This window comes from Ornithorhynchus anatinus, chromosome 16, assembly GCF_004115215.2.
Source record: "Ornithorhynchus anatinus isolate Pmale09 chromosome 16, mOrnAna1.pri.v4, whole genome shotgun sequence".
Classification (NCBI taxonomy): Eukaryota; Metazoa; Chordata; class Mammalia; order Monotremata; family Ornithorhynchidae; genus Ornithorhynchus; species Ornithorhynchus anatinus.
The window spans coordinates 40,887,498-40,905,664 of NC_041743.1; the positions used below are offsets into that span (position 1 = coordinate 40,887,498).

At 48.4% G+C, this 18,167-nt stretch overlaps 1 protein-coding gene across 1 annotated transcript in view; it reads left to right on the top strand.

The window, feature by feature from the left end:
* The first annotated feature begins 757 nt into the window (after nucleotides 1-757).
* Nucleotides 758-18,167, top strand: part of NFYC (nuclear transcription factor Y subunit gamma) — a 67,826-nt gene continuing 50,416 nt past the window's right edge. The window contains exon 1 of the mRNA XM_029080918.2: nucleotides 758-896. The gene's annotated coding sequence lies outside the window, so the exon portion shown is untranslated. The remainder of the gene's footprint in view (nucleotides 897-18,167) is intronic.

The window sequence follows — 18,167 nt, forward strand, 5'->3', positions numbered from 1 at the left end:
CTGTTCCTTCCTCTGGGAATTAAGACTGGGAGCCTCACGTGGGACAACTTGAGCTGTGTGACTGTGGGCAAGTCACTTCACTTCTCTGGGCCTCAGTTCCCTCGCCTGTAAAATGGGGATGAAGACTGTGAGCCTCACGTGGGACAACCTGATGACCCTGTATCCGCCCCCAGCGCTTAGAACAGTAATAATAATGTTAGTATTTGTTAAGCGCTTACTATGTGCAGAGCACCGTTCTAAGCGCTGGGGTAGACACAAGGGAATCTGGTTGTCCCACCTGGGGCTCACAGTCTTAATCCCCATTTTACAGATGAGGTCACTGAGGCACCGAGAAGTGAAGTGACTGGCCCAAAGTCACACAGCTGCCTAGTGGCAGAGCCGGGATTCGAACCCATGATCTCTGACTCCAAAGCCCGGGCTCTTTCCACTGAGCCACGCTGCTTCCCTATGTGTTCTGCACATAGGAAGTGCTTAACTAATACCAACATTACTATCACCCTGTATCTCCCCCGGCGCTTAGAACAGTGCTTCGCACATAATAAGCGCTTAATAAATAAGAACATGATGATTATATGTCCCTTTAGGCCCCGCCTCAGTAGGCCACCAATCGCCCAACCCTTTCCTCTGGCCTCGTGCTCCAACTCTCGCGATACTTTAGGAGGGCTCGGCTCCCTGACGCCTGCGCAGTAGCGCCGCCCCCCACCCCCCGCTAAGGCGCCAAAGGAGGGGGAGGGGGACGGTGCGAGCGACGCGGCCGCCATCTTGTTTGTGCCCCCGCTCCGCGCTCTCTCCGTTTTCCGTCACCCGCCCCCCCTCCCCCCACCCGGACTCCATTGCTACCCGGACACCGCCACGGCGGCTCCTCCCTCCCTTCAGCCCCGACCAGCAAGCAGCCGGTGAGTGAGGGACCGAGCAGAAGGGCGGAGGTGACCGAGCAGGCGCCGTCAGCGGTGAGGGAGGGGAGGCTGATTTTCCCGCCACTACTTCAGCCGACTCCCCTCTCCCCCAGCCCACGAGACCCCCCCCCCCCCCCCGCGGATGGTGCCGTCCGGCCCGCCCCGCCGCCATGTTCTGTCCTCGCGGGGTGGCGGTGTCCGCGCGCCGCCGGCCCGGGGCCCTCTCCCATTGGCGGAGGGAGGCGGCGAGAGGGTTGTCTGATTGGTCGGTGGGGAGGACCTGGCGCCTTATTGGTGGCTTCGGCTCCGGCCGAGGGGTTTTGGCACAGCGGCTCTGGGGGGGGGCGGGGAGTTCGGCCCCTCGTGCGGGGAAGGGGGGGCGCGAGGCGGGTCCTTTGGCGCAGGCGCTCTGGGGTCGGGAGGGGCTCGCGAGGGCTCAGGTCTGGAAACGGCCATCAGGGAAGGGCAGGGGGTGCAGCACAATGTCTGAGCTGGGGCACTAATAATAATAATAATAATAATGTTGGTGTTTGTTAAGCGCTTACTATGTGCAGAGCACTGTTCTAAGCGCTGGGGGAGATACAGGGTCATCAGGTTGTCCCACATGAGGCTCCCAATCTTCATCCCCATTTTACAGAGAAGGGAACTGAGGCCCAGAGAAGGGAAGTGACTTGCCCACGGTCACACAGCTAATAATAATAATGTTGGTATTTGTTAAGCGCCTACTATGTGCACAGCACTGTTCTAAGCGCTGGGGGAGATGCAGGGTCATCAGGTTGTCCCACGTGAGGCGCACAGTCTTCATCCCCATTTTATTCATTCATTCATTCAATAGTATTTATTGAGCGCTTACTATGTGCAGAGCACTGTACTAAGCTCTTGGGATGAACAAGTCGGCAACAGATAGAGACAGTCCCTGCCGTTTGACGGGCTTACGGTCTAATCGGGGGAGACGGACAGACAAGAACAATGGCACTAAACAGCGTCAAGGGGAAGAACATCTCATAAAAACAATGGCAACTAAATAGTGACTTGCCCACAGTCACACAGCTGACAAGTGGCAGAGCCGGGAGTCGAACTCATGACCTCCGACTCCGAAGCCCAGGCTCTTTCCACTGAGCCACGCTGCTTCCCCAAATAATAATAATAATTTATAATGACGGTATTGTTAAGCACTTACTATGTGCCCAGCACACGGGGCTTGGGAGTCGGAGGTCGTGGGTTCGAGTCCCGCCTCCACTTGTCAGCTGTGTGAGGCAAGTCACTTCATTCACTCAGCAGTGATGATAATCATGTTGGTATTTAAGCGCTTACAATGTGCAGAGCACTGTTCTAAGTGCTAGGGGAGATACAGGGTCATCAGGTTGTCCCACGTGAGGCTCACAATCTAAATACCCATTTTACAGATGAGGGAACTGAGGCACGGAGAAGTTAAGTGACTTGCCCACAGTCACACAGCTGACAAGTGGCGGAGCTGGGATTTGAACCCATGACCTTTGTCTCCCAAGCCCAGGCTCTTTCTACCGAGCGACGCTGCTACCTCATCTCAACAGATGAGGTAACAGGCACAGGGAAGTCAAGTGACTTGTCCCAGGTCACACAGCAGACAAATGGTGGAGGCGGGATTAGAATCCACGTCCTTTGACTCCCAAACCGGGGTTCTTTCCACTAAACCACGCTGCTTCTCTAGAAGGGGGAGAGTTGCCATGGAGGGGGTTATTGGAGGGAAAGCTAAGAATGTTGGTTTGGGAAGAGTTAAGTGCACAGTAAGCCCTTAGTGTATTATTTGAAAAAGTTATGGATTTTTGCTCATGTGTAGCCATGATGATGTTTTGCCAAGCCACTGTTGAAATAGATTGATGCCTCTTGATGCCTGTTTACTTGTTTGCATGTGTATACCGTAAAGATTATTCTGAGAAGAGAAGCACTGTGGCTTAATGGATAGAGCGCGGGCCTGAGAGTCAGAAGGACCTGGGTTTTAATCCAGCCCCATCACTTCTCTCTGACCCTGGGCAAGTCACTTCTCTGTGCCTCAGTTAATTCATCTGTAAAAGGGGGATTAAGACTGTGGGACCCATGTAGGACATGGACTGTGTCCAACCTGGTTAATTTGTATCTACCCCTGCTCTTAATACAGTGCTTGGCCCGAAGTCTGCACTTAATAAACACTATCAAAAAAATTTGAGCTAACACCTTATAGGAACAAGAGACAAGGAGGCAAAAGAGTAAACAGCGCCAGGTACTGCAAACATCGCATGTAACACAACAAGGTAAACCTTTTTGTGTACACAGTGTGACTCCATTTGCCTCTTCAGCCACTCACTGAATTCCAGGCCGTCTTCCAATAGGCAGAACAACTTGTGAGATGCAGCGTGTTCTAGTGGATAGAGGACGGGCCTGGGAGTCAGAAGGTCATGGGTTCTAATCCTGGCTCCGCTACTCGTCTGCAGTATGACCTTCGGCAAGTCACTCAACTTCTCTGTGCCTCATCCGTAAAATGGGGAATAAGACTGCAATCCCTGTGCAGTTACTGGACCCAATTATCATTAGACTGTGAGCCTCTTTTTTGGGCAGGGATTATCTCTATATTGCCGAATTGAACATTCCAAGCGCTTAGTACAGTGCTCTGCACACAGTAAGCGCTCCATAAATACGATTGAATGAATGAATCATTAATCTTCCCCAGTGCTTATTACAGTTCCTGGCACACATAGTAAGCACTTAACAAATACCACACAAAAAAATACACTAAGGGTGTGGAAGTGTGCACATAGAAGATGCATCCCTGCCTTTGAGAAGCCTTTAGCTTAGTGAGAGAAACAAGAGACTGCACCTACAAGAAGAACAAGAGGGAAAACAGATACAATTGCTCAAGACAAAAGTAAGCAAAACCAGACAGAGAGTCTCCTCAGAGCCCTTGTGAGCCAACCAGTTGGAACAGAGGGGGAGTGGGAGAGGCCCTGGGGCATGGCAAGCTTCTTTTATAAAAGTCTGGTTCGCTTTCTCTTTCTTTAGCAGTTCAAACGAAAATAACCTGGCAGCTCATCTCAGCTTTATATAATGGGTCAAGGTTTTGGTTCATATTTCAAGTCTGAAACATGACTTCACTCCTCTTCCATTCCCCAGTCCTCGGATTCAGCCACTGTGGGGGCATATTCCTCTCCCACCGTTGGGGCAGGGAATGTCACTGTTTATTGTTGTATTGTACTTTCCCAAGCGCTTAGTTTAGAGCTCAGCACACAGTAAGCGCTCAATAAATACGATTGAATGAATGAATAATGCCTTGGGTTGGTTTAAAAGGACTGGGGTCAGAGCGGTCAGAGCCCGGGAGAATGACCTCACACCTGCACTAGGGTTTAGGGTTTCTCTGAAGTCTTTGCTTTCGTGCTGTTTCCCAGGGTTTTCGAGGGAGTTTGGACCAGATGGGAACCCCTTTGGGCGTTTCGAAATGGCATTATGGAAGCACATGAAGCAGCATGGTATAGTGGATGGAGCATGGGCCTAAGGGAAGGTCGTGGGTTCTAATCCCAGCTGGGATTAGAACCCAGCTCCCCCACTTGTCTGCTGTGTGAACTTGAACATGTCACTTCAGTTCTCTGGGCCTCAGTTCCCTCATCTGTAAAATGGAGAATGAGACTGTGAGCCCCATGTGGGACAATGACTGTGTTCAACTTGATTTTCTTGTACCACCCCAGTGCCTAGTACAGTGCCTGGCACATAATAAGCGCTAAACAAATACCATTATTGTTATTATTATAATAACTGATGCACAAAAAACATGTCCATAAAATGAATGGACCAACTTGTTCTCCAGCTTTAAAATGGGGCTTTCCTTTGCCCTCACCTCTTTTGGATGGTTAACTACATAGTACAGGGTGATATTTATTGGTTACCCATTGAACGTGGTGCCCTGTACTCAGCCTGGGGAGATACGACAGAAACCCAAGTCATATTTCCCACTCACAAGGCATTATACTGAAGCGGGTGAGACAGATATAGAATATCAGATATGCATATTTGCTCATCTGCTGAGGGAGGGGCACAGACAAATCCGAACAGAAAGCCTATTAAGAGGTTCACACATCGCTGGGATTTCCTGGGAAGTGAGGATCAGGTTGAACCTTCTGTTACACCAGGACCGAAGCGCTGTTCCCAAGTACTGTTTTGAAACTGTTTTTGTTTCTAGGATGGCACTGTCCTTCCTCACTTTCCCCCAACTCACACCCCCCTAAAGTTTACTCCCATCCCATAAGAAGCTTTGAGCATTTCTGCTGTGGAAGGAAATATTTGGAGCGCATGCCATTAGCCTTTTCCTGAGGGCAGAAGGGTTGTCTGATACTGGGAAGTTTGGATCCCCGAAACCAGAGCTGCATTATGAGGAAGAGAAACTGCCCCATACGACTGTCGCTTACGTGACAGTTTACCATGCACACGTGGTACCCGGCCTTTCAGTTCAGATACCGGAGCCTGCCCCGACCCAGATAATATGAGGCCCATTAGAGTCCACACTGAGGATATGGCGGCATTCATTCATTCGATCGTATTTCTTGAGTGTTTACGGTGTGCAGAGCACTTTACTGAGCACTTGGGAGAGTACAATCAACAAAAAACGGACATATTCCCTGCCCACAACAAGCTTACAGCCTAGAGGACTAAGGTGGACTCCACCCCTTCAATTTCTCTTTCCATACTTCCCCCCCAAAAAGTGCTTTCCATTTGTGAATTACATAGAAATCTTTAAAGAATCCAAGTGTCAGGGAAACCACAGGAATGGAAACCTTTCGCAGACTGCCGTCTCGACCTGACTAGGATAAGTTTTCCAGGTAGCTTGCTGAGGAGTGAGAGAGAGTTTCAACCCTGAACGGGACAAGGCTTTTTATGCAAGCGGTGCACGGGCTTAGTGTGGAAAGAGGATACATTCAAGGGTCACTTCTCCAAGCCACAGTCTGAGGCAAGAAGGGTCCTTTTAAAAATAGGACCGCCTCGGGTCCTCTCCATTCACAAGTGACATTCAGAGGCCAAAGGCAGGGGATGAGTGTAGTTTCATTGCCGTATAAGTGGAGAAAACAGCAGCTTGGAATAAGTCTTTGTAACTTGTTTTGACAAGGTAAAATCAATCCAGGGGTATGTACTGAGCTCTTAATGTGGGCAGAGCACTGCAGCGCTTGCGAGAGTGTGGTACGGTCACATTTCCTCCAAGAGGCCTTCCCTGACTAAGCCCTAATTTCCCTCTCCTCTGCATCATCTGTGCGCTTGCCTGAGGAACTTCTGATGCTTTGATGCTCACCCCAACCCCACGACACTCAGTGTCCATAGCCTGATACTCTCCTCTCCCCAAACTAATTCATTTTACTATCTGTCTCCCCTGTAAATTACAAGCTCCTTGTGGCCAGGGAGCTTGTCTACCAACTTAGACAAATGTACTTACCTAAGTGCTTAGTAGAGTGCTCTGCAAACCAGAAGCGCTAAGTAAATACCACTGATTGAGATTGGTTAAATGCAAGATGCAGCCCTGCCCTCAAGGAGTTTATCATCTAACAATCCCCTCTTCCCCTGCCCCCACAAAAAGTAAGAGCTGTGTAAAAGAAAGCCCCCTGAACCTATTTCGTGTATTTGTTTGTGTTGTGTTTTAATGTTTTCTCGCTCCTCACATGTCTTTCCCCCTCACGTAAACTCTTGGATTGTAAGCCCCCCGGGCGACTGGGACTGTGTCCAATCCCACCCATGTATTTTCTCCCAAAGCTTAGTACGGTGCTCTGTGCACAGTAAGCACTTGATAAATCTCAGTTTCCTTCACGGGCTCCTGCTTTCCCTCCCACCCCCTAACTGTAGGGTATCCTGAAGGGTCAGTTCTTAGTCCCCTTCTGTTCTCCATCTACTCCATCTACACTCACTCCCTTGGTGAACTCATTTGCTCCCACGGTTTCAACTATCATCTCTATGCAGATGACACCCATATCTGTATCTCCTCCTCTGTTCTCCCTCCCTCCCTTCAGCCTTGCATCTCTTCCTGCCTTCAAAAAAATCTCTACTTGGATGTCCTCCCTCCACCTAAAGTTCTGTCCAGGACAGAACTCCTTATCTTCCATCCCAAACCCTGTCCTCTCTCTGATTTTCCCGCCACTGTGGATGGCACAACCATCCGTCCTGTTTCACAAGCCCCTGACCTTGGTGTCATCCTTGACTCCGCTCTCTCATTCACCCAACATATCCAATCCATCACCAAAGCCTGCCGATTTCACCTTCACAACATCGCCAAGATCTGCCCTTTCCTCTCCATCCAAACTGCTCTCACATTAGTGCAACCTCTCATCCTATCCCTACTGGATTACTGCATCATCCTCCTTTCTGACCTCCCAACCTCCTGTCTCTCCCCACTTCAGTCTATACTTCACTCTGCTGCCCGGATTCTCTTTCTACAGAAGCGTTCTGGGCATGTCACCCCCCTCCTCAAAAGTCTCCAGTGGTTGCCTATCAACTTCCGTATCCAGCAAAAACTCCTAACTCTTGGCTTCAAAGCTCACCATCACCTTGCCCCCTCTTACCTCACCTCCCTTCTCTCCTTCTCCATCCCAGTCCGCAGACTCCGCTCCTCTAGTGCCGCTAACCTTCTCGCTGTGCCTCGTTCTCGCCTGTCCCGCCGTCGACCCCGGCCCACATCCTACCTCTGGCCTGGAATGCCCTCCCTCCTCAAATCCACCAAACCACCACACTTCCTCCCTTCAAAGCCCTACTGATGGCTCACCTCCTTCAAGAGGCCTTCCCAGACTAAGCCTCCTTCCCCTCACCGTCACCCGACTCGCCTCCTTTGCTCTACCCCCCCGTCCCTGCCCTACAGCATTTGTGTGTATATATACATATCTATAATTCTATTTATTTACATTATTGCCTGTTTACTTGTTTTGATGTGTATATATCTATAATTCTGTTTATACTGATGCCTGTTTATTTTGCCATGTGTCTTCCCACCTTCTAGACTGTGGGCAGGAATTGCCTCTCTTTATTGACGAATTGTACTTTCTAAACACTTAGTACAGTGCTCTTAACACAGTAAGCGCTCAATAAATACAATTGAATGAATGAGTGAATGAATACTATTACTACTAGTGAAAAGTGAAGGACTGTTGGGTGGGAGTTTTAGCTATTGTTATTGTCTCAGCCAGTTTGAGGCTCACCCCCTCACCTCACCTCTACTTCATCTCCCCACCCCCCCAGGTTAACAGTGATTGTGGCAATTTTTAAAGGTTTACTATGTGCCAGACACTGTACTAAGTGCTGGGGTAGATACAAGCAATTTAGGTTGGCTACATACGGCGCTCACAGTCTCAATGCCCATTTTACACATGAGGTAACTGAGGCACAGAGAAGTGAAGGGACTTGCCCAAGGTCACACAGTAGACAAGTGATGGAGCCGTGATTAGAGCTCAGATCCTATTTCAGGCTGATATATCTGTACAAGTTCTCATTATAGCTCTATGACTTCCTACTGCTCCCACTATTTGTAAATCATTTTGAACTGTGTTGTCTCCCCCATTAGAGTGTAAACTCCATGACAGCAGGCACCATGTGTCTTCGCTTGCTAGACTGTAAGCTCCTTATGGGCAAGGATCACATCTATTGTAGTCTCCTCCCCCAAGAATTTAGCACAGTGCTCCGCACACAGTAAGCACTCCATCAGTAACTTTGGTTGATTGATCTTGCTGCTACTGAACTCCCCCAGAGAGGGTTGTTTAGTGCTTCATCTCCAGAAGGCACTCAACAGATTCCACTGATTGCCAGGCAAGCAAACTTTAAAAAAAAAATAAATATAAAAAATATAGCGGTTCAGATGGTTGGGACCCCAGATTTTTCAGTGTTTCGTTATGAGCAGGGACCATGTCTACCAACTTGATTGTATTGTACTCTCCCAAGTGCTTAGTACAGCGCTCCGCCCACAGTAAGCACTCCAGAAATGCTTTTGATTTATTAATTTCATTTGGCTTGAGGCCCCCTGAGTTAGGGAGATTGAACCCCTCAAATGGAGCCGTTGGTAGTGCTCCGCTTCTCACAGGCTAGTAGCCTTTTAAGCCCTGCTCACTGAGACTTTCTGAAGGAAAGAACACGTCACACCTCAATTCACCGCTCCGGAGAGCACTGCTGAGTGAAGGAACTTCTCTCAAGTCTTTGAGTCGCTATGTTATTTCTTTGTCATCTCGGGTCTGTGTTAGTGGATATTCTTGCCTGTGGAAATCTCTGTTTTGAGACTAGATTGTATCTCATTCATTCATTCATTCAATAGTATTTATTGAGCGCTTACTATGTGCAGAGCACTGTACTAAGTGCTTGGAATGTACAGTGTGGCAACAGATAGAGACAGTCCCTGCCCAATGACGGGCTCACAGTCTAATTGGGGGAGACAGACGGACAAAAACGACAACATAATGACGATAAATAGAATCAACCAATGTAATTTATTGAGCGCTTACTGTGTGCAGAGCACTGTACTAAGCACTTTGGAGAGTACAGTATTAGAGAGTTGGTAATAATAATAATAATAATGTTGGTATTTGTTAAGTGCTTACTATGTGCCGAGCACTGTTCTAAGCGCTGGGGTAGACACAGGGGAATCAGGTTGTCCCACGTGGGGCTCACAGTCTCAGTCCCCATTTTACAGATGAGATAACTGAGGCACCGAGAAGTTAAGTGACTTGTCCAAAGTCACACAGCTGACAAGTGGTAGATCCGGCGTTCGAACCCATGACCTCTGACTCCAAAGCCCGTGCTCTTTCCAGTGAGCCACGGTCCCTGCCCACAGTGAGTTTACAGACTTGGTAGGGGGACGGGACAAACATTAATATAAATAAATACATTTCGGACATGTTCCTAAGTGCTGTGGAGCGGAGGGTGGAGTGAATAAAGGGTGCAAATCCCAGTTCAGGGGCGATACAGAAGGGAGTGAGAGGAGGGGAAATGAGGATTTAGTCAGCTAAGACCTTTGGAGGAGATGCAATTTTAATAAGGCTTTGAAGGTGGAGTATCTTCTGCTTTTTATGCTGTTCTTACCTTTGGTTTAATGTTTATTGGTGCCTTTTCCAGCCTCCACACCACGATTAAATTTATAATCTCAAAGGCCAGGGCTGCTTCTTCCTCTGCCAGTCCCCACAGTGCAGTGCGATGCAGTGCTCTGTAAGCAAAAGTCCCTGATAAGTACTGTTGTCCTTCAAACAGGCAGCCTGCTTCCTCTAAGCCAGGCCAAGAGCAAAGTTGTCTGATTCATGTTCCACAACTTCCTAGAGAAGGGTCTAATTTTATTATCCACAATTTCTAGACAGAGAAGTGGAAGCCCTAAGGGGGTTAACTCCCCCACCCTGCCCCCCACGGCTTCTTTCTTTCTTTCTTCTTTCTTTCTTTCTTTCTTTCTTCTTTCTTCTCTTTCCTCTTCTTCTTCTCTCTTTCTCTCTTTCTCTCTTTCTCTTTTCTCTCTTCTCTCTTTCTCTCTTTCTCTCTTCTCTCTTTCTCTCTTTCTCTCTTTCTCTCTTTCTCTCTTTCTCTCTTTCTCTCTTTCTCTCTTTCTCTCTTTCTCTCTTTCTCTTCTCTCTCTCTCTCTCTCTCTCTCTCTCTCTCTCTTTCTCTCTCTCTTTCTCTCTCTCTTTCTCTCTCTCTTTCTCTCTCTCTTTCTCTCTCTCTTTCTCTCTCTCTTTCTCTCTCTTCTCTCTCTCTCTTCTCTCTCTCTTTCTCTCTCTTCTCTCTCTCTTTCTTTCTTTCTTTCTTTTCTTTCTTTCTTTCTTTCTTTCTTTCTTTCTTTCTCTCTCAGAATCAGAACTTGGGTGGCCTGACCCTCAGGTCAGATGGAGGCAATGTCTCCCCCTTGATCACAAAACGATCAACTTTAGCTCCCTCTGCTCGCCCAAAGAGCATTTTATAGTTTTGTTTAAAAGTAACCAGTCCCGGGACTAGGAAAGCAAAGCTGGAAAGGTCGAAAGCGCTTTCTTAGTCTTTCGTGCTTTGCCTTGTTCACAGCAGGCGGAAGAGCAGAGATCCCTGGGTAAGATCACAAATGACCTTCCGGAAGGTTCAGAGTGGCCCTCGGGCTCGGATCCGAGAGGATCATCTCTGCGTTTGTTTCTGCAGTTTTTCCCCTGTTTACTGTCATCAAGTTAAGAAGGCTACAAGGTCATTTGAGAGTTTTTTCTAGACTCACAAAGCACCTGTTCACGCCGTCCCACTACATAAAGTACCCAAACAGGAATCAGATTAAGCAGGTTTTTTCACTTAAAGGTATTTATCAGGTAGGAATACAATGCCTTTTCCTTCAGACCGGGTTTAACCTATTCTGACATTTAGTTTAGGATCACTTTTTGAAGTGGGCTTTGTATGCTGTCTATTTTCTATCCCGTCTATCTCCCAGGAAGAGGTCAATATTATGGACTGACCAGTTCCAGTAGAAGAAATAACCTTTTGATTTACTTGTACTGGCACTGTGTGGATTTGAATTCGTAGTGAATTTTGTTCGGGTTAATGGGTAGAATGTCAATGAAGGGGGCAAGGACGTTTAGGGGAAAAGAGGAGTACTTTTACTTTGCTAATAGAAGCATTCATGATGTTCTCAGTGCTGGTAGAAACAATCAGATCAGATCGGGTCCCTATCTCTCACATGGCTCAATCTCAATCAATCAGTGGTATTTATTGCTCACTTAGGAGCATTATACTAAGGGTTTAGGGAGGGAGAATAGGGATTTTATCCACAGTTTACGGATAAGGGATTTGAGGCCCTGGGAGATTAAGTGATTTCCCGGAAGTCACACAGCAGGGATTAGAACTCTGGTCCCCCTACGGCCAAACTATCGTGATAACTTCCTTGGATTGAAGAAACCACAGAGTCCCCAGGCCTTTTGGGAGGAAAAATCAATCAGTCATATTTATTGAGCGCTTACTATGTGTAGAACACTGTATTAAGCACTTGGGAGACTACAATCAAAGCAGTGATCATTATCTTTTCCCTCTCCTAATGAGTCCAAACAATCAAAACTCAGAAACATCTGTATCAAAGCCTGTAATCATCCGGATAACCTTTCCTTGGATATCATTATCATCAGTGGAATTTATCGAGCGCTTACTGTGTGCGGTCCCAAGCACTTGGGAGAGTACAGTGCAACAGAGTTGGTAGACATGTTGTTCTTTGCCCTAAGAAGGACGAGGTGCAGAATGGTTCTAACTCCTCTGTGCCCGCAAAAATATTTCTACCACCATGCCAAAGTCTCCCTGGCCTGTTTCACACTTCAGGTTGGCAGTGAGCATCAATTACTTAAAGTGGCAGAGCTAGTCCTAGTTCTGTGAGTTATGTTTTCAATTTCTGTTAAAACTCCTACTCGCCTACGGTTTGAGTTTTTAGCCGGCTCAGCTTGATTTCTTTCAGGCTCTGGGCCCCGCGTGTCTATGCCGATTTGCATAGCCTCCTTTAAGAGCTTCGATGGCGGAGGGTGTTAGTGACCCCCACCCCCAACCCCACTATATGTGAGGGTCTTCCACTAGAAGCCTGCATTGGCAAACCTTGGATGCGGATCCACAATTTAATACGCATTTCCCGTTTACAGTTAACACCGGAGGGCTTCGAATCAGATTAGAGAATCGTTCTATTCCTGAACACATATTCATGAGCCTGGGCCATAAATAGCCAATCCTTAGCTGTGCTGCAGAGAGAGGAGTGGAATGACTCATGGGTAGCGATATCAAGATACCGGTGCGCTGGATCGCCGGTTCAAACCCATCAGCGGACGCTAGTTCGAGAAAGTTGCGGCCGCTGATAATTGCTATGTGGTGCGTCCTTGCCCCTTGCCATCCTGTGCAAAATAATAATGGCATTGGTTAAGCGCTTACTATGTGCAGTCACTGTACTAAGCACTGGGGTAGGTAGAAGCAAGTCAGGTTGGACAGAGGCCCTGCCCCACATGGGACTCGCAGTCTTAATACCCATTTTCCAGATGAGGTAACTGGGGCCCAGAAAAGTGAAACGACCTGCCCAAGGTCACATAGCGGACAAGTGGCAGAGTCGGGGTTAGAATCCAGGTACTTCCAACTTCCAGGCCTGGGCTTTATCCCCTGGGCCACGAGGGTCTCTGTCCAGGGCTCAGGGAGTTGACCTAGCTGCCCATTTTAAAAGCGAAGAACGAAGAGATTCTAGAATCCGCAGCCTTGGATGTCCATTCATTCAGTCGTATTTTTTGAGCATTTACTGTGTGCAGAGCACTGTACTAAGTGCTTGGAAAGTACAATATAGCAATAAAGAGAGACAATCCCTGCCCACAGTGGGCTCACAGTCTAGAGGGTGGGTAGACAGACATTAGTACAAGTAAACAGGCATCAATATAAATAAATGGAATTATAGATATATAAGTGCCGTGGGGCGGGGAGAGGGGAGAAGAGCAAAGGGAGTGAGGGTGATGCAGGAGGGGGAGCAGAGGAACAGGGGGCTTAGTCTGGGAAGGGCTCTTGGAGGGAGTGTGCCTTCAGTAGGCCTTTGAAGAGTGATTGTTTGGCAGATTTGAGGAGGGAGGGCGTTCCAGGCCAGAAGTAGGACGTGGACCAGGGGTCGGCAGTGAGACAAGCGAGGTGGAGGCCCAGGGAGAAGGTTAGCACCCGAGGAGCGGAGTGTCTGGGCCGGGATGTAGAAGGAGAGAAGGGAGGTGAGGTAAGAGGGGGCAAGGTGTGATGGAGAACTTTAAAGCCGACAGTGAGGAGTTTGGGGAGGTAAATTCCCTTGGGGATTTCTCATTCAGTATTTTTTCCAATTAGGATAAGAACAATTATGGTACTTGTTCAGCACTTACTATGTGCCAAGCACTGTTCTAAGCCCTAGGGTAGATACAAGTTAAGCAGATAGGACATAGTCCCTATCCCACGTGGGGCTCACAGTCTAAGTAGGAGGGAATAGGATTTAATCCGCATTTTACTGATGAGGTAACTGAGGCACGGAGAAGTGGAGTAACTTGCCCAAGGTCACAGCAGACAGGTGGCAGAGCAGGGATTAGAACCCAGTTCCTCTGATTCCCAGGCCTGGGCTTTTTCCACTAGGCCACGCTGCTTCTCTAAGGGATGCTCCCTGAAGTCAGTTGGCAGCGGACGCAGGCATTGTCAAACAAATATAAAGTTGGGAATTTTGGAGGACGAGGCTGCGGGATTGACAAGCTTTCGTAGGTAGAGGATGTCTATTTACCATGGCATTTAAATCTAAATGGAAAAGGAGAGTAGCCTACGTGGACAGAGTCATCTGACGACGTTTCCATTGTGGAAAGCCGACAGAATGCAGAGCTGTTTCCGCGTCCTTGTCCTTCCGTGTGGGAGTTGCTTGTAGTCGATTGTGTTCCTTGAGCACTTATTGTGTGCAGAGCACTGTACTAGGCACTTGGGAGAGTACAGCCCAACAGTATAACAGACACATTCCCTGTCCACGAGCTTAAATACTCACTCTTCCCCCAACCCCAACACCCCAATCTCTCACAGGCCATTTTCCAGCAGTTCAGCTAGACTAAGCTCCTCGTGGGCAAGGAACGTGTCAGCCAACTTTGGATTGCATTTTCCCAAGCACTTAGTGGTCTGCTCACAGTAAGTACTAAATAAATACCATTGATTGAATGTCTAGCAAGGAGGCAGATTGGCCTAGTGGAAAGAGCACGGGCCTGGGTGTCAGAGGAACTGGGTTCTGATTCTGAGCCGACTTTTTTGATCTTGGTGAAGTTCCTTACCTTCTCTGTACCTCAATTGTAAAATGGGGATTCAGTCCCCATTCTCCCTTTTATACCGTGAGCCCCATGTGGACTGGGTCTAATCTGATTATCTGGTATCTACCCTAGCTTCTCTCTCCCCCAACCCCTCCTGCTCCAGATTGGGTATAGGGCATTGCACCTAAATCAATCGGGGCTATTTATTGAGACTTACGTTGTGCAGAGCACTCCGCTTGGGAGAGTACATTACAACAGAATTAGCAGACACGTTCCCTGCCCCAAACAAGCTGACGGTTTAGAGGATGAGTTTACAATCTAAAGTATTGAGGCAGCCCCACGTGGGACAGGGACTTCGTCTAGCCTCATTGACTTGTGTTCACCCCAGCACTTAGTATGGTGCCTGGCACATAGTAAGCACCATCAGAATAATTATTGTTGTTATTGTCAGATGAACTGTAGGGGCTGTAAACCCTCTGGCAACCATTTGGCCCGCCTTTTGTTGGAGAGCTCCCTCAGCTAGTACTGGGTCTCGGCCGTCCAGTAAAATTTTGTAGAAGCAGCGTGGCCTCGTGGATAGAGCACAGCGCTGGGAGTCGCTTCTTGTCCGCTGCATGCCCTCAGGCAAGTTCCTTCACTTATCTGGGCCTCAGTTTCTTCATCTGTAAAATGGGGATTAAGACAGTGAGCACCATGAGGGTTATGAACTGTGTCCATCCCGATTAGCTTGTATCCACCCCAGCGCTTAGTAGTGGCAAAAGCATGGGCTTGGGAGTCAGAGGACGTGAGTTCTAATCCCAGCTCCACCACTTGCCTGCTGTGTGACTTTGGGCAAGTCACTTGACTTCTCTGCATCTCAGGTACCTCATCTGTAAAATGGGGATTAAGACTGTGAGCCCCACATGGGACAGCCGATTACCTTGTATCTACCGCAGAACAGTGCTTGGCGCTTAACAAGTACCATAATAATAATAAAATTCTAGCATTTGAGGCTGCCAGAGCCCACCATTTGGACAGCCCTGCCTTCCAACATGGTTGGCACCCGAGGCCAGGGGAAAGGATCTTGTGGAACATGGGGGTCTCTCAGGACAGGGAGCTCTAAAATATCTGTGAAGCTTTCCCTTCCCTCTCCTTTTCTTCCCCATCCTAGGGGATTTTTTGGTTCCTGGCAGATGAAGATGTTCAAGGTGGGAAAAGAGAAAGCCCCAGGCGTGATAGCTTGGACCAAGCAGCTGCCTGGAACCCAAAGAGGACTCGTTTATGTTTCAGTCTCATTCAATTTGTGACTTTGGACAGGAAGCTTGTGCTGCTCAGTGACTTCATCCCTAAGGGTACTCAGGATTTTTGATGAGGAATAATAGTTTGAATTCATGACTGTGTAGTTGAGGAGAAATGGTTTCTTATCCCCTTGACTTTTAATAGTAATTGTAGTGTTTGTTGAGTGATCACTATGTGGCAAGCACCGTACTAAGCGCTGGGATAGATTCAAGGTCAGCAGGTCCCATGTGGGGCTTACAGTCAAAATAGGAGGGAAAAACAGATATCAACCCCCCATTTTGCAGATGAGGGAACCCAGGACTCAGAGAAGTGAAGTGACCTGTCCAAGGTCACAGAGCGGACAGATGGCGGAGCTGGGATTAGAACCCAGGCCCTCTGGCTCCCAGGCCCGGGGTCTTTCCGCTAGGCCACACTGCTTCTAGTTCCCGCCCCCCGTGCCCCCCACCCGACACACATCTCTTGACCCAGAAGTTTCAGTGGAGGTGTCGGGGCAAATGCAGGTTAGCAGGCCTGCTGTCTTTGAAGTGCTGAGAGTACTACATTCAGTAGTATTTATTGAGTGCTTCCTATGTGCAGAGCACTGTATTAAGGGCTTGGAATGTACAATTCAGCAACAGATAGAGACAATCCCTGCCCAGTAATGGGCTCACATGCTGAGGGTAGCATGGCGTAATGGGTAGAGCCTGGCCCTGGGAGACAGAAGCCTGTGGGTTCTAATCCTGACTCCGCCACTTGTCTGCTGTGTGACCTTGAGCAAATCACTTCACTTCTCTGGGCCTGTTACTCATCCATAAAGTGGAGGTTGAGACTGTGAGCTCCACATGGGACGGGGACTGTGCCAACCCGATTGGCTTCTATCCACCCCAGCGCTTAGTATAGTGCCTGGAACACAGAAAGCACTTAACAAATACCACAATTACTATTGTTATTACTATTGTACAACTCTCTTCCTTCCTCCTTTTCATCTGTATTGAAGGCCCTACCAATTGGAGTAGCTCTGTATCCCCAGGGCCGTGCGGCATTTCGTGTCCAGTGCCCCGGGGGTCGCGGATTGTGATGCGGAGAAGGGTCTTGGGTTCAGCGGGGATGCCTGGGTCTCTTGTTTGATCTCTCCGGAGGCCCAGGGCGACAGCTCATGGCTGTGCTCTGAAGAATTTCAAGAAGCAGTGTCGTTCTTTTGCAGCTGTCAACCGTAAGAGGAGAACCCACTTACCATCTTCTGTTTGGGGAGGTTAGCGGGGTTGGTTAAAAACAGTTCCTTTCATCTCGGACTCCGGATCCAGCCCTTCTCTGCTTGGGGGCGGCTTAGAGGAATCTTTTGACCTCCTCTCCTCCGGCGAGTTGCTGCAGGACCATCGGTTGTCGAAGCCCAGGGAACAAAGTGTGGTTTTGTTTTTAACTGGCATGGTTTAAACTTTACTGTAGTGGGAGTGTCGCCCAGCTGACAGATATATTGGGCGGATCCTGGTTTGCGCCTGCCCTCTAAAACTTGAGCAGGTATAAAGTCAGTAAACAAATCTGTGACCCGATCCACCCGCCTCCCCCCTAATACGGCCCTCCAAACATCTCAGAAGTTCAAAATAGCAAGCAGAAGACGTATCCCCTATCCCCGCCTCCCCCCGCCAAGACCGTTTTGATTCTGTTTGTATTTGCCAGTTGGACTGAAAGAGGAGATCACAGAACAAAAAGTCTTAGATGGTCAATCTTTAAAAGCCAATCAATAACGTCTTCTAGCCGACCGCTTGAAGCCCAGATATTTCCATCTGTCCGGTTTAGAAGAAACTTTCCGCAATGCATTTTTTTTTTTTTTTAAATCTCAGCTCAGGAATCATGTGGTAGGTAGCGTTCTTCTCCCTTCGAGAGGCTCCTCCTTGCTCTGCCCCCTCCGCCATTATTTCTCCCTGGATTTTCTTGCAGCATCCTAAACCGTCCCAGTGGAAGCTCTCTTGAGTGGTTGTTGCCGAGGGGCACCACTCCCTTGCCCCCCAAATTCAAGGATCTCTCAGCAAATTCCTGTCATATAGCGCGGCTCAGTGGAAAGAGCCCGGACTGGGGAGTCAGAGGTCATGGGTTCGAGTTCCGGCTCTGCCACTTGTCAGCTGTGTGACTGTGGGCAAGTCTCTTAACTTCTCTGTGCCTCAGTTACCTCATCTGTAAAATGGGGATTAACTGTGAGCCTCACATGGGGCAATCTGATGACCCCGTATCTACCTCAGCGCTTAGAACAGTGCTCTACACATAGTAAGTGCTTAAATACCAACATTATTAATATTATCCCAGGATGGGAGTGTTTTTA